We start from the raw sequence: 14,309 nt of genomic DNA, 5'->3' as shown, positions 1-14,309 counted from the left end.
ACGGGCACACGGACTGAAACACAATCAATTACTTGGACTGCAGAAGCTGGACTGCAGGGGATATCAGGACTTGATTTGCTCCCCCGCCCCCCAAAAGAGTACACATTTACAACTATTAATGTGCACTCTGATTTGAATTACTTGGTGTGTGACAACTTTCTAAAGTGACCTCTGAAATGTAGCTTTACAATGTTGCATATCCATTCTGAGCTCAGCAGACTTTTTGTCTTTGTCATCACTGGTACCCTTCTGTGCTATAGTGTCACAAAGGGAAAAAAACACAATTTGGAAGTCACATGCAATATGCTAAAGTCTCGCTTGCAGCGTGTATTGGAATTTCCTAAATGTAAATTGTATTTTCAATCATGCTCAGGCATGCAAATCAGAAAGCAAGTATACATCAATATACAAATGCTAATAGACCAAGATCTAGCCTTCATATGTGCCAGAGGAAATACATTTAACATTACAATATACTACAAAATATAGTATTCTCTACATACACTGCAGAAGGGCTAGACTATTTCATTAATATTTTTAATGAGTTACTACTCTTATCTCTAGCGGCTGGCCTGTGTTAGTTTGGTGTTTAATTTCAAATAAATTTTCTTGCTATATGAGCATGCCGTTTACGTGCTAATGTCGTGAGCCTTGTCAAGCAATACCATGATTCATGAAGTAGCAGCCACATACTGTACATGCTGATAATTTGTAAATAAATCCAAGAGAAAAAACGTAATAAGAAAACAATAGTGTCAGCAATATTAGCGATGTTAATGAAAATAATTGCCAGTGGAGCAACAATGGTAATCATACATAAAGGAATACCTCAGTGTTTGACCGAATCATACACAATTATCATGCATGTGTATATAATATAATTAATTCTATGTCTGAGGCTTTTAGCCCGAGGCGATCGGCATAGAATCAGTTTTGTATGTATAATAGATCAGAGAGCAGTTCATGAATAAAACAAACGTGGGGAGGGTGCAGCAGTGACTGTGAATGTTTGTCTTTGGACAGCACAATCAAAGTGAACATGTAATATTGTGATAATCCATACTTGATGAATTCAAGGAGCTGACTTGCATTCGCTAAGTTCAGCTAATTTCCAGACATGGCTTGCCTCTGTAATTGAGTTTCCAATAACATTAGGATTATTTCAGCCTGCATGATAATTGAATTCAAGGTATTTTTATAATATTGTAGATGTGCGATTATTATGCATTTGCATGGAGATTCCAGTGCCTTCCTGAAACTCATCACTTTTCCTCCTAACTGCATTAACAATATTGTAGCATAAATTTGTTTCATAACAAATGACGGAATCCTCGCACATCATAAGCATAGAGTCAATGAGTACAAAAAGTTCATTTTTATATCAATTCAACCCAGTATGTAGTGATATTACAAATAAGAGTCCTCAAAACAAGCCGTATTGTATATATATATAATATAACTGTATACAGAGAAACTTCTGAAGTGGAATGTCATTTGCCTAGCCCATGTAACAGTGTGTGACTCCACAGCCTTAACAGGACTAAACTAGCAAGTGTCCCATAGAGTGCCATCAATACGAAAGTCCATACCAAAGAGGCCTAACCTAAAAATCCCTCAAATCAAAAGAACCCAGGAACTCAAACCTTTATTTCCCACTACGTCACACAGCATACAAAACATGAACACCGCATGTATGTTTTTTGTTTTGTTTTGTTTTGTATTTTTGGCATTTTTGTGACTGCACCACAGAAAGTAGTATCTCAAAGATGGGCAAATGGTGGACTGCGGCTGCATGGGGCCTGCACCCACACCGAAAGGTCCCTTGATTGATAAAAAATTAAATAAAAATAATAAATAAATATATACATGTTTTTTTTTAACAACCCCAAAAAAAATAAAAAAAATAAAAACAATAAAAACTGAATTCACCTTTTTCCATGTAAATATATATAATCTTTTTTTCTGAAACTGGGGAAAAAAATATAAAATACACAACCCCCAAAAAAATTTGAAAAAAGGAAGAAATGCCAGTCTGAGGGTGCCGAACTGCAAATAAGCAAGGGTTGACTGTACTTTAAATTACAATCACTAATCAACACTAACATTACCACCGCACTGAGAGGTCCCTTGATTATTAAAAATAAACAAATAAATAAATAAATAACATGTTGTGTTTTTTTCATTTTTTTTTTATTGAAACCTCAAAAAATCTTCACAAAAAAAACACACCAATAAAAACTGAATATACCCATTTCCACGTAAAATGGGGGAAATTGTTATAGTATCTGGTTATTTTGCTGTTTGCTTCAAACCCATTGTTGGGTTAGGATAGCAAATCTTTTATACATGCAATTGAAAAATGTGTTTCAAAAATGAAGTTAAGAGCACGCATTTTGCACATATGTATGCATTTTGTCCGTATTTAAAATTACATTTTTGCCATACATCTGGTTAGGAAGTGTGTCGCTTATGTGACTCCCCAGTAGCACTGATGAAAAATTGTGCCCCCCCTCCAGCATTTAAGTTGCCCTTCCCCGGTATAACTTACAATTTGTCTACACTGTACTCTAACAAAGCAACCATTTTCTTATTGTTATGAAAGAGCAATGTAAATGGTAGTCTGCGAAAGGGAACATGGATAAATAAATGCAAATGAACTGTTTTGACATTGAAAAGCGACGATTCAAGGGTATACCCAGTCTTTCATCCTAATGAGGACAAACACTGGATGGATGAAATTGGAACGACTTGACTAATAAGAGATCGAGTTTAAGTTTGGAGGTTGCACTACATTATGTGCAAAGTGAATATTTTTACTGTTGAACTCATCAAATTCTCATTTGCTCCACAGTTTGATCCTGCTTAAGAAATGCTACCAAACTTAGACATTGTGGCCCCAATACTCATCCGTTTCATAATGAAGATTGTATAAGTAGAAATGCCAGGGATGTTAATGTAATTTTTATTAGGCTGACAGCGCTCCCGCAGATTCAACCCGTGTGCTGAGGTACAGTAGAGACTCATTTTGGGAGTCACTGCATTATTCTTTTCAAAGACACTCATTTCCTCACAGCTCGAGGTGAACTCGCTGGCATCATTTGTGCCCTGGCAAGAAATGAATTTTTGAAAAAAGAACCCTAAGATGTTGTTGCATTCATACATGCAAAAGTGGGAAATTATTTAGCCCAGCATCAAAGTGAACGCGGATGCTTGATGCTTCGGCGTTAGCTTTAGCCTCCCATGGTAGCTGTCACGTCGAGGGAACGGGCCGGGCAAGGCGATGAATGGAGGCGTTCGGCGCGCACGGGTGGCTGTGAATAGAAGCTCTATCCATTCTCATCACTGCGAGTAGCCACAGGGCCCGCACAGTGCACGAGCATGGCACCAGCCAAGACATCATGCCAGACTTTAGCTGTTGTTTTGCATAAATGTTGAATCATGCCAGCGTTCTTTTTAGTGTGTAACAACAGACCGCATTGATATTGATTTAATGCTCACTAATATTTAAACTGCCCTGAGGGATCGATGCAGTTCAACATGATTTAATATGGCTTACTAGTACAGATATAAATGCAGCTACAAAACATAAAATCAATATAATGTAGCTAAAACGGGCTTCAAATCATAATGTTTTTTTTTCTTTTAATTCAAAATGGTATACTAGAGATGGCCATTTGGCTACATTTCCTTAATCAATGTTGGGGTGAAATGAACAGTAAATAATCCTAAAGTGACAAGAGAATCTGCCTCTGAATCTTCAGAACTCCTGTTACGATGCCAGTATTGTCAGAGGAATTGTCATAGCTCACTTGCAGTCATGTTGTAGGGACAATTGCAAGAAAAAAACAGTAAAACAATGTATCGTATTTTGGCAACCAAACCATGGCAATAATGTCCACATCCATGTTATTTCTTGTTTATTTTTCCAATTGTACATTAGAATAATCACTGCTGATGAAGCCAGACGTGAGTGAGAAAGAAAGGTTGCAGCAACTTTTAACAAAACATGACAACCGCATGAGGGCTGACTCCTCATTTACATATGCTGACATTTTCCTGAAAATATTTCAACGTTGGGCTACGTTGTAATGAACTCCTGCCATGGAGCAGTCGAGGAATAATGTTTCTATAAAGGTAACCTGTCCACATCTCTTCATGGAGAAAGATGTGGAGGGGAAAAGAGAGCTGCTGCCCCCACCCCTCTATGTCGGGTGCCTGATACCAAAGGGGCATTTTTCTTTCAGCGGCCTTCAATCGTCTCAGCCCGTGCTGATGTTGTGTCGTTTTCCAGCGTTTTTCAAGCTAATTGCACTCCGAGTCTGTGAATTTGTTAATGGTGACACCTTGCCTACCCATTGGGAATGTGTCTCATTACTGGACACCATATTGAGGAACATCAGATATTATTATCAGTCATTAATCTGCCATGTATGGGAAGAGGATAGGGTGAGTGGGGGGGGGGGGCAAATTTTGGCAACAAAGAGACACATATGTTGCCTCTACGTCAGAGGTTGCAAAGGTTAGAAACAATCAATAAATGCTAGTAGGTGTAAAAAAAAAATTAATAAAATAATAAAATCATTGACATATTTAATATACAGTATGTATATATTTCTCCATGTTTCACTCTACATATACATTAATTAGGAGTGTCAAAATTAGTGCGTTCATTTTGAGTTAATTTAATGTTCCTTTTTTTTAACACGATTAATGACCATCCCTTACTTAATGTAGCCGCAAGGGGGCAGAAGCCAGTGTCTTCTTGTGCCGGTCACAAGCCCAGATAAATACAGAGAGTTGTGTCAGGAAGGGCATCCGACGTAAAAACTTTGGCCAAATCAAACATGCAAATCAAATGTGTATGACTTCCATACCAGATCGGTTAAAGACCGGGTTAACCATGACCGCCATCGGTGCTGTTGACCTACAGTACAGAGAAGGTCAGAAGGAGCTGCATGGTGTCTTTGTAGATCTGGAGAAAGCTTATGACAGGGTGCCCAGAGAGGAACTGTGGTTTTGTATGAGAAAGTCTGGAGTAGCAGAGAAGTATGTTCAAGTGGTGCAGGACATGTATGAGGACTGTAAGACAGTGGTGAGGTGTGACGGAGGAGTTTGAAGTGGAGGTGGTACTACATCAGGGATCAGCTCTGAGCCCCTTCTTGTTTGCTATGGTAATTGCCAGGATGACAGATGATGTTAGACAGGAATCTCCATGGACTATGATGTTTGCAGATGACATTGTGATCTGTAGTGAGAGCAGGGAACAGGTGGAGGAGAAGCTAGAGGCATGGAGGTTTGGCCTGGGAAGGAGGGGAATGAAGGTCAGCTGTAGCAAGACGGAGTATCTGTGTGTGAATGGGAGGGACCCAAGTGGAAGAGTGAGGTTACAGGGAGAAGAGACCAAGAAGATGGAGGAGTTTAAGTATTTAGGGTCAACAGTGCAAAGCCATGGAGAGTGTGGAAAATAAGTGATAAAGTGTGTGCAGGCAGGCTGGAAGGGGTGGAGAAAAGTGTCAGGTGTGATGTGTGATAGAAGAGTTTCAGGTAAAATGAAAGGAAAGGTTTATAAAACTGGGGTGAGACCAGCGATGTTGTTTGGTCTGGAGACAGTGCCACTGAGGAAAAGACAGGAGGCAGAGCTGGAAGTGGCAGAGATAAAGATGCTGAGGTTCTCTTTGGAAGTGACCAGGATGGATAGAATCAGGAATGAGTACATCAGATGGACATTACATATTAGAGGCTTTGGAGATAAAGTCAGAGACGCCAGACTGAGATGGTTTGGACATGTCCAGAGGAGAGATAGTCAGTATATTGGCAGAACGATGCTGAGTTTCCAAATGCCAGGCAGAAGGTCTAGAGCAGAGGTGGGCATCGAGGGCCAAAGTCCTGCAGGTTTTGCATGTTGCCCTTCTCCAACACAGCTGATATATGATCAGCTCATCAGCAAGCTCTGCATAAGCCTGATAATGAGCCTGTTGATTGGAATCAGCTTGTGTTGGAAGTGAGAAACCTCCAAAACCTGCAGGACTCCGGCCCTCGAGGACCGAGATTGCCCACGTCTGGTCTAGAGGAAGACCAAAGAGGAGGTTTATGGATGTAGTTAAAGAGGACATGAAGGTAGTTGGTGTGAGAGCAGAGGGTGCAGAGGACAGGGTTAGATGGAGGCAACTGATTCGCTGTGGCGACCCCTGAAGAGAAAAGCCGGAAAAGCTGTACTAGGGGAATTCCAGTCGCAACGCAGCAGACATGTCCACGTCAAAATTGAGCAGTAATAAAATTTAATAAAAATGCATATATTTGTGGAGATTGGGGTCAAGTTGTATTTGACAATTTTAAAAATGTGCAGAATTTAAAAGGTTACTACATGTTTAAGATTAGATAGCTCTTAATATGAAAAGAAAAATGCACTGTGCTGTCACCAACATCTTGCAAATACAATTATGCCATCTTGTGGCAGAAAAATGACACAAACCAATATCACACTCATTTTTTACAGTACAGTAATTAAATTTTATGAATTATTATTAATAACTGTATCAATGACTAAAAGATGTGGACATATTTCTTCTAGTTTTAATTATTTTCCCCACATTTATGTTAACAACAATACGAAAATTTAAAAAATATCAAATATAAAAAAAAAATTATTGTACATTTTATTTTACATTTAGAACTGATATAAAATGTGTGATTAATCATGAGTTAACTATTGAAGTCATACAATATATATATATATATATATATATATATATATATATATATATATATATATATATATATATATATATTGCATAAAATTCCAAATATCGTCTGATCCAGGTGATCAGTCTAATATACTGTATATATACGGTACAAATAAAAATTACATGAAAATGTTGATGTTGGTAAAGGTTTAATGAAATGTCGCAGTTTGACCTATATTATTTAAATTTGTCCTAGAACTGTTTGTTTTCGACCTTAGAGGTTCCACTGTATTCACCCTTTCCCCCCCAAAATACAGATTTTCATGCAAAATTGAGACGACAGATTCCATCTCAGGAATGTGACTCCATTGTGCAGTCGAGACAAATATTCACATCTTCGTCATGTCAAAAGCTGCCAGAGCATTTGGTTCCCTTTGATTTGGTCCCGCTCATATTGAGACAGCTTAGAGGAGATCCTGAAAAGACCTTTTGAAATGGACCAAAGCTGGCAGTTTAGCTATTTGGTAACCCCCTCCTTTCCACTCAGCCTCTTTTACAATCTCATTAAATCGGCCCTTTTGTTTTGCCACTTTCCAAGCTCTGATCTCTGGTTTAGGACAAGTCAAGAGGCCGGGGCAGTTTGAAAAAGGCTCCCCGCTCCACAAAGAGGCCACTTGTTCCCAATTGCTCCCCTCTTCAACACTACCCAGACAAAAAGCGAGGGAGAGAGCAAGGGGGTCACTCGCTTGCGCGATATCGTGAGAACTTAATGAAAGTTTTATAACTCTTGAAATGTTTATGACCTACCCACTCAGCAGCTTGTCGCACCAATTAATGCTTGATGAGTCCATGTGAGCAGAAACTATGTGATAGTGTTGAAATGTCTTTGTTTTATTTACTCAGACAGGTAGCATGAGCGTCATGTTCAAATAATGTTACCTATTGTCATCTTGGCATCTAAGTGCTACACATATTTACTTTCCTCTTGATTAGGTCACTTTCTTGAGTGGACATAATATGAAACTGAAAAGGCCCTAACCAATAGTATTAATAGTAAGTATTGGGGCAATACAACTGTGTGAAGTAAAAATGGAGGAAAATTAAATACTGAGTGGGTCTCTGTTTTGGAATTATCAGATTTTCTACTCTTCTCCCATAGTTACTGATTTTACTAAACCAGTTTTTGATTAAGAGGTGTGTCTTGTGCTCTTGTTGCTCTTATACATATATTGTGCAGATCAAATAACGTATTCACAGCAAGAGTGTCGGTAGCCGATTTGACTCACTAGACAGTCATTACTGAATTAAGCCTAATGCAGGGACTTAAGAGATCCATCTTGGTACTGTGAACCTGTCATGGAGCAATGAAGGGGAATCCAGTGCCCATCTAAAACAAATGACAATGTACATCGCCCAAGGCCCCTCGCTCCCTCTTCTTAACAGCTACACTGAGAAGCCATCACTGTCCGCAAAATATGATAAAACCCGTGCCATAATAGGATTCATAAACATGCCCAAATACAATTTGCTGAGATGTATTTCAGGAAAAGACAATCATTTACAACTTCTGAGGGGGATTTAGAATAAGTATGTTTGTATGCAAATCCTGCAAACACGTTTTATGTACACTCGCACAGCTCATGAAAGCGCATTAGATTTATGGCAATGTGTGTGCATAATTGTGAGGATGGCAGGGTGGGGGAACTGAGGCGAAGGAAGAAGTCTAAAGATTTATATGGAGACCTTTTTGAGGGTTTTGATTAGTGTAGAACGAGCACAGCTTTCATGCCCCCAACATGGGAAACAATTGGTGGCACTTGGCTGAGTCGTGGGCATCGAGGCCATGGGACGCCGCCAACATTCTCTTTTGGCAATACAGATAGCCAAGGACAAAAGACGGCAAAGACAAGCACCTCTTGGCACACTTTTATTTGAAAGCACGTTATTTTAATATGCCTGTATGCTCTCAAATAATGAGCTTTTATACATTGGCTATAGCAAAGGAATTTACAAATAGAAACAGTATTTATCTACTCCCAAAACTGTACCAGTGGTTAAAGAAATTAGGGGTGTCAAAAGTAGTGTGTTAATTGTGCATTCAATTAAAAGGTCCTTTAACGTAATTTTTTAAATTTTTAAATTTGTTTTATTTTTTTACAGCGATGAATGCACAGCCCTTACATGGAAAGACTGTACTGGGGGAATTCCAGTGGCAACGCTGCAGACATGTGAATTTCCTCTACAAATTCTCTGCACTGCACTGGAGCTATTGTAACCAATTTTTGAGAGCAGAACGCGAGAGTAGATGAGCCATTTGACTGTGAAGCTTCTGCTTCCCTGCTTCGAGAGGAGAACCGAACCTAATAATGATGATCCGGCCTTTTTCCATGAATTTTTCTCTCAGCTGTTTGATTTAGCAGCGAACTCTACTATTATTATTGGAGGAGACTTTAACACAGTCTTAAATCCATTAGTTGACCGTTCTAATAATACAACATGTAGACGATTACAATCTACTAAAGTAATAGGGGAATATATGGATGACTTTGGCCTCGTCGACAGCTGGAGACTTAAAAACCCAAATAAGAAGGAATTTACCTTCTTTTCCACTGTGCACCGGTCTTTTTCAAGAATTGATTATTTTCTTACAAATAACTCTATTGCTGATAAAACTGTTACAAAAATACATCCTATTATTATTAGCGACCATGCACCAGTCTCCCTTTCCCTACAAGTTGATTATACCTTTAAACCACCACCGACATGGCGGTTTAACATCTCACTGCTAAACGACGCAGAGTTTGACAAAATTATAAGAAAAGAATGGGCAGACTTTTTGGAAATAAATGACTCTCCAGACCTATCGCCATCTCTTCTCTGGGAAACTGGGAAAGCAGTAATTAGAGGTAAAATTATATCATATTCATCTTATAAAAAGAAACAGGATCAAAAATCAGAAAAAGACTTGGAAGATAAAATTAAACAACTGACGGATGAGTACGCAATAAACCCAAATAACCAAATATGGACTGACTTACAAAATACAAAAATACAGTTAGACGATATGCTAACTAAAAAGACAGAATTTATAATACAACAATTGAGATATAACAACTTTGAATATAATAACAAATCAGGTAAATTTCTTGCAAACCAACTCCAACGCAATCGGGAAAAGTCTCTTATAACGGCGATTAAAGGGACAACTGGTGAATGCACACAATCATCAGAAGAAATTAATCACATTTTTTATAACTATTATCGTAACCTATACTTAGAAACTAACAAGCCTAACCCTGAGCATATTGAGGCATTCCTCAGTAGCTTAAATATGCCTCAGTTAACTACTGAATATAAAGACATGTTAGATGCGCCACTTACTATAAACGAGTTGTACAGTGCTCTAGATAGTATGCCTAATGGCAAAGCACCTGGCCCGGATGGTTATCCGGCTATATTTTTTAAGCACTTCTGGTTAATGCTTGCTCCACTATTCTTAAGAGTAGTAACAGAAATTAAAACTAAGGGTTACATACGCCCACACATGAATACAGCAGCAATTAAACTTTTATTAAAGCCAGAAAAAGACCCCACCCTTCCATCAAGTTACCGTCCGATTTCACTAATTAATACTGATATTAAAATTATCACTAAGGCTTTCACATCTAGACTAGAAACAGTAATCTCGACAATTATTCATAGCGACCAAACAGGCTTTATTAAAGATCGGCACTCTACTAATAATATTAGGAGACTCTTTAACCTTATTAGCATGTCACAGCGGCATGATAAAAAAGCAGTTATTATATCATTGGATGCAGAAAAAGCTTTCGACAAAGTTAACTGGTCCTTCCTCTTTGCTGTTTTAAATAAATTTGGCTTTGGGAAATCATTTATCCACTGGGTATCAGTATTATATGATTCTCCAAAAGCTACAGTTACTACTAATGGGATTATATCTCAGAGCTTTACTTTACAGAGAGGCACAAGACAGGGATGCCCACTATCCCCTTTATTATTTGCAATATTTATTGAGCCACTTGCATTAGCCATACGCCAGGAAAGAAGGATTCAAGGAATTCACTCTGGGGTAACAGAACATAAAATTAATCTATATGCCGATGACATCTTACTTTATTTAGAAAAGCCGGCTACTTCGCTAGGGGAAGTATTTAATTTAATAACTAAATTCTCACAGTTATCAGATTATTCTATTAACTGGACAAAATCAACACTTCTACCTATTACAGAAAATTCATGGAACCCTGCAAGCCAGGACCCACACTACTCATTTCCTATAGGTAATTTAAAATACTTAGGCATAAAAATCTCACCTAAATTAACTGATTTAATTAATTTAAACTTTTCTCCACTTCTGGATAACATTTATAGTGACTTGGAGCGCTGGAATAATCTTCCTATTTCTCTAATAGGACGAATAGCCACCATTAAAATGAAAGTTTTACCTAAAATAAACTATTTTTTCTCAATGATTCCATTTAAACCTACGGCTAAATGGTTCCAGTTGTTGGACTCAGCCGTAACAAAATTTTACTGGAATAAAAAAAAAGCAAAGATTAGTCTATCTACTCTTCAGAAAAGCAAATCCAAAGGTGGTCTAGAGGCACCAAATTTTATGTACTACTATATAGCTAACCAGCTACAATATATCGTTCTATGGGCACAACCCAACAGAGACACTAACTGTTGGTTGGAACTAGAACAGAAGGATTGTAATAACCTCAGACTTCGAGATTTACTCTTTATTACAACATCGATTAAGCGCCATAATTGTTTTAAAAACCCAATGATTTCCGCCACCGTGACTGCCTGGTGGAAGGCACTAGAATTGACAAAAGCCCAAGTGGAGCCCTGTGGACTTTCTCCCCTATGGCATAACCCCGACTTTCAACTTAACAACCAACCGTTTCATTTAGCTGTGTGGGAGCAGAAAGGAATTACACATCTCCACCATCTCTTCTCAGATAATATGTTTATATCATATAAATCCTTGCTCCAAAAATACAATATAAAAAACGGAAATTTTTTACATTATCTACAAGTTAAAAATATGATAAAGAAAAAAATTCCAACACTTCGGGGTACGCTCCAACCGCCTGTTTTAGCTAAAGATATTAACAAGCTTTCTCCGACAACAACAAAAAAACTTTCAAAAATATATAAGTTACTTTCATATACTGATAAAATGTCTTTACCCATCTCGAAATGGGAGACAGACTTGTCTATAGCACCGGAACCTGACTTTTGGATTCAAGTTTGTGAAAACGCATTTAAAATGACAAAACACACAAATTTACAACTTATCCAATATAAAGTTATTCACAGAACATACATTACTCAATATATGATGAAGAAAATGGGACTCTCAGACTCCGACATTTGTCTCCAATGCTTACAAAACACTACAGACACTTATGTTCATGCTTTATGGTTATGTACTCCGGTTATGTATTTCTGGACTAAAGTCTTAGAAAAACTTTCCGCTATTTTGGACTGTAGGATACCTTTATCTCCAAACTTGTGTTTGCTAGGTGACCTAACAACAACTGATTTACCACATAAACAATTTCAATCTACACTTGTAGCCCATACTATCGCTAAAAAAACAATTCTTGTTAACTGGAAAAATAAACAAACTCTGAATATCGACCAATGGTCTAACCTCCTCATAAATCACATTTTAATGGAAAAAATATCTGCCTCAAATAAAAAACAAATATCAAAATTTATAGAAACATGGTCTACGTAAATAGAATTTTTTAACCTAATTCCGGTTACTTAATTCTGTCTGTTAGAGAGAGCCACTACATCGTGATAACTTACATTGATGTTTCTGCATTTGGCAATTTATTATTATATTATATTATTAGTATGGGATTTTTTTTAATGGGCTTTAGGTGAACTGATGAATACACACACGCTCGCACGCACGCACGCACACACACACACACACACACACGCACATACTCACCCACATACAAAAAAAAAAGTATATATATATATATATATATATATATATATATATATATATATATATGTGTGTATATGTATATATATATGTATATGTATTTAAAAAAAAAAAAAACATTTATTAAAATTTTTTTAATTGATTTGTTGTTTTTAAAAAAAAAAAAAAAAAAAAAAAAAAAAGAGGAGAGCAATGATGATGTCAAATCGAATGAACAATACTGAGCTCTTCTGTAAAAAGAAAAAAAAAAAAAAAAAAAAAAAAAAAAGAGAGGAGAACCGAACAGAAACATTGGTAATGCTAGTTAGCAGTTAGCACTGAGCTAGGTTGCTACAGCTACCAAAGGGGACTGCACGGGCACAACTTTTGAGAGCCAAAAGGCGAGTGTACAGTATGCTTGTCTTGTCACTTGGAGTAACTCTAAGGCACTTGACCTTTAGCAATGTAGCATATTTTATTCAGCATCTCCATATGCAGGTGTTGATTAAATTTGAAATTAAAAAAAAGTCAACAAGCTACTTCATTTTCAAAATCAAGCAGTACTTAACATGAAAAAGAAAAACACTGTTAATGTCATAAATGCCCAACATGAAACGCTAATGCCATCTAGTGGCAGAAAAATGATCTCAACACAAATCAATGTTCCACACTCCTTTTTACAGTACAGTACATCTTTTTAACTTACAATAACTTTATAAATTACTATTAAATGACTGTATCAAGGAATTAAAATATACAACCATAGTTGTATTACGTTAAGATATTTTCCCTCTTTTATGTTAATTAACAAGAGTATGGAAAAATTTGAAAAAACAATTTTATTGTACATTTCGGACACATAAAATGTGTGATTAATTTGTCATTAATCACAAGTTACTTATTAAAATCATGCGATTAATTAATAAAAAAGCCCTAAAAAAACAAAAATACAGTGATGTGTTGTGTTCTTGACCTTTCCTTTTCAGACATTTCCACATCAAGAGCAATGCAAGGGTGAAAAAAGTGCTGACAATTGGAAAGACCTATGACTGACAGGGGCTCTGAAAAACAACAACTGGCTTTTCAATTTGGTGGTGGTATTGATATAGAATTAATATTTTATTTTTTAATTTTAATTTTTTAAATCATCATTTAACTGTATATTGTGATTCAATATGTATGTATGTATTTATTTATTTATTTATAAAAATATGTTATTATTCTTTCCGGATACTGCTCAAGTGCCATACTTTTTGGTGTCTGATTCTTCTCTTCTCAATCTGCTGGGGGAGAAAAAAAAGAATTAGGAGAAAGAGAGTTGAGGTTGGAGGGGGTTGACCCAGGAATCTAGTTTTTTTGGAAGGGGAGTATAGAAACTCCCTGCAGCCTACATAAACTACCCTCAATTGGCACAAAGAGGAAACTCAATTTGCAGGGAGCTGTGTTGTATACTTTTTATAGAGGAACTTTTCGTCATTAGGCCACATGCTGAATCACGCTCACAGAACCAGACGGCGCGACAGGAGGCCGCAATGTGCCTCTTCTACAGGAAAGCAGGACAGAACCCCCCCCCCCCCCCCCCACACACACACACACGCACACGCACACACACACCCGAACTCTAGACAAGCAAGAAAAAAAGTATCTTAATAAGAGTC

The sequence above is a fragment of the Vanacampus margaritifer genome, chromosome 20, assembly GCF_051991255.1.
Source record: "Vanacampus margaritifer isolate UIUO_Vmar chromosome 20, RoL_Vmar_1.0, whole genome shotgun sequence".
In the NCBI taxonomy this organism is placed as follows: domain Eukaryota; kingdom Metazoa; phylum Chordata; class Actinopteri; order Syngnathiformes; family Syngnathidae; genus Vanacampus; species Vanacampus margaritifer.
The sequence above is the reverse complement of the archived record's forward strand: the minus strand, read 5'-3'. Positions refer to the sequence as shown.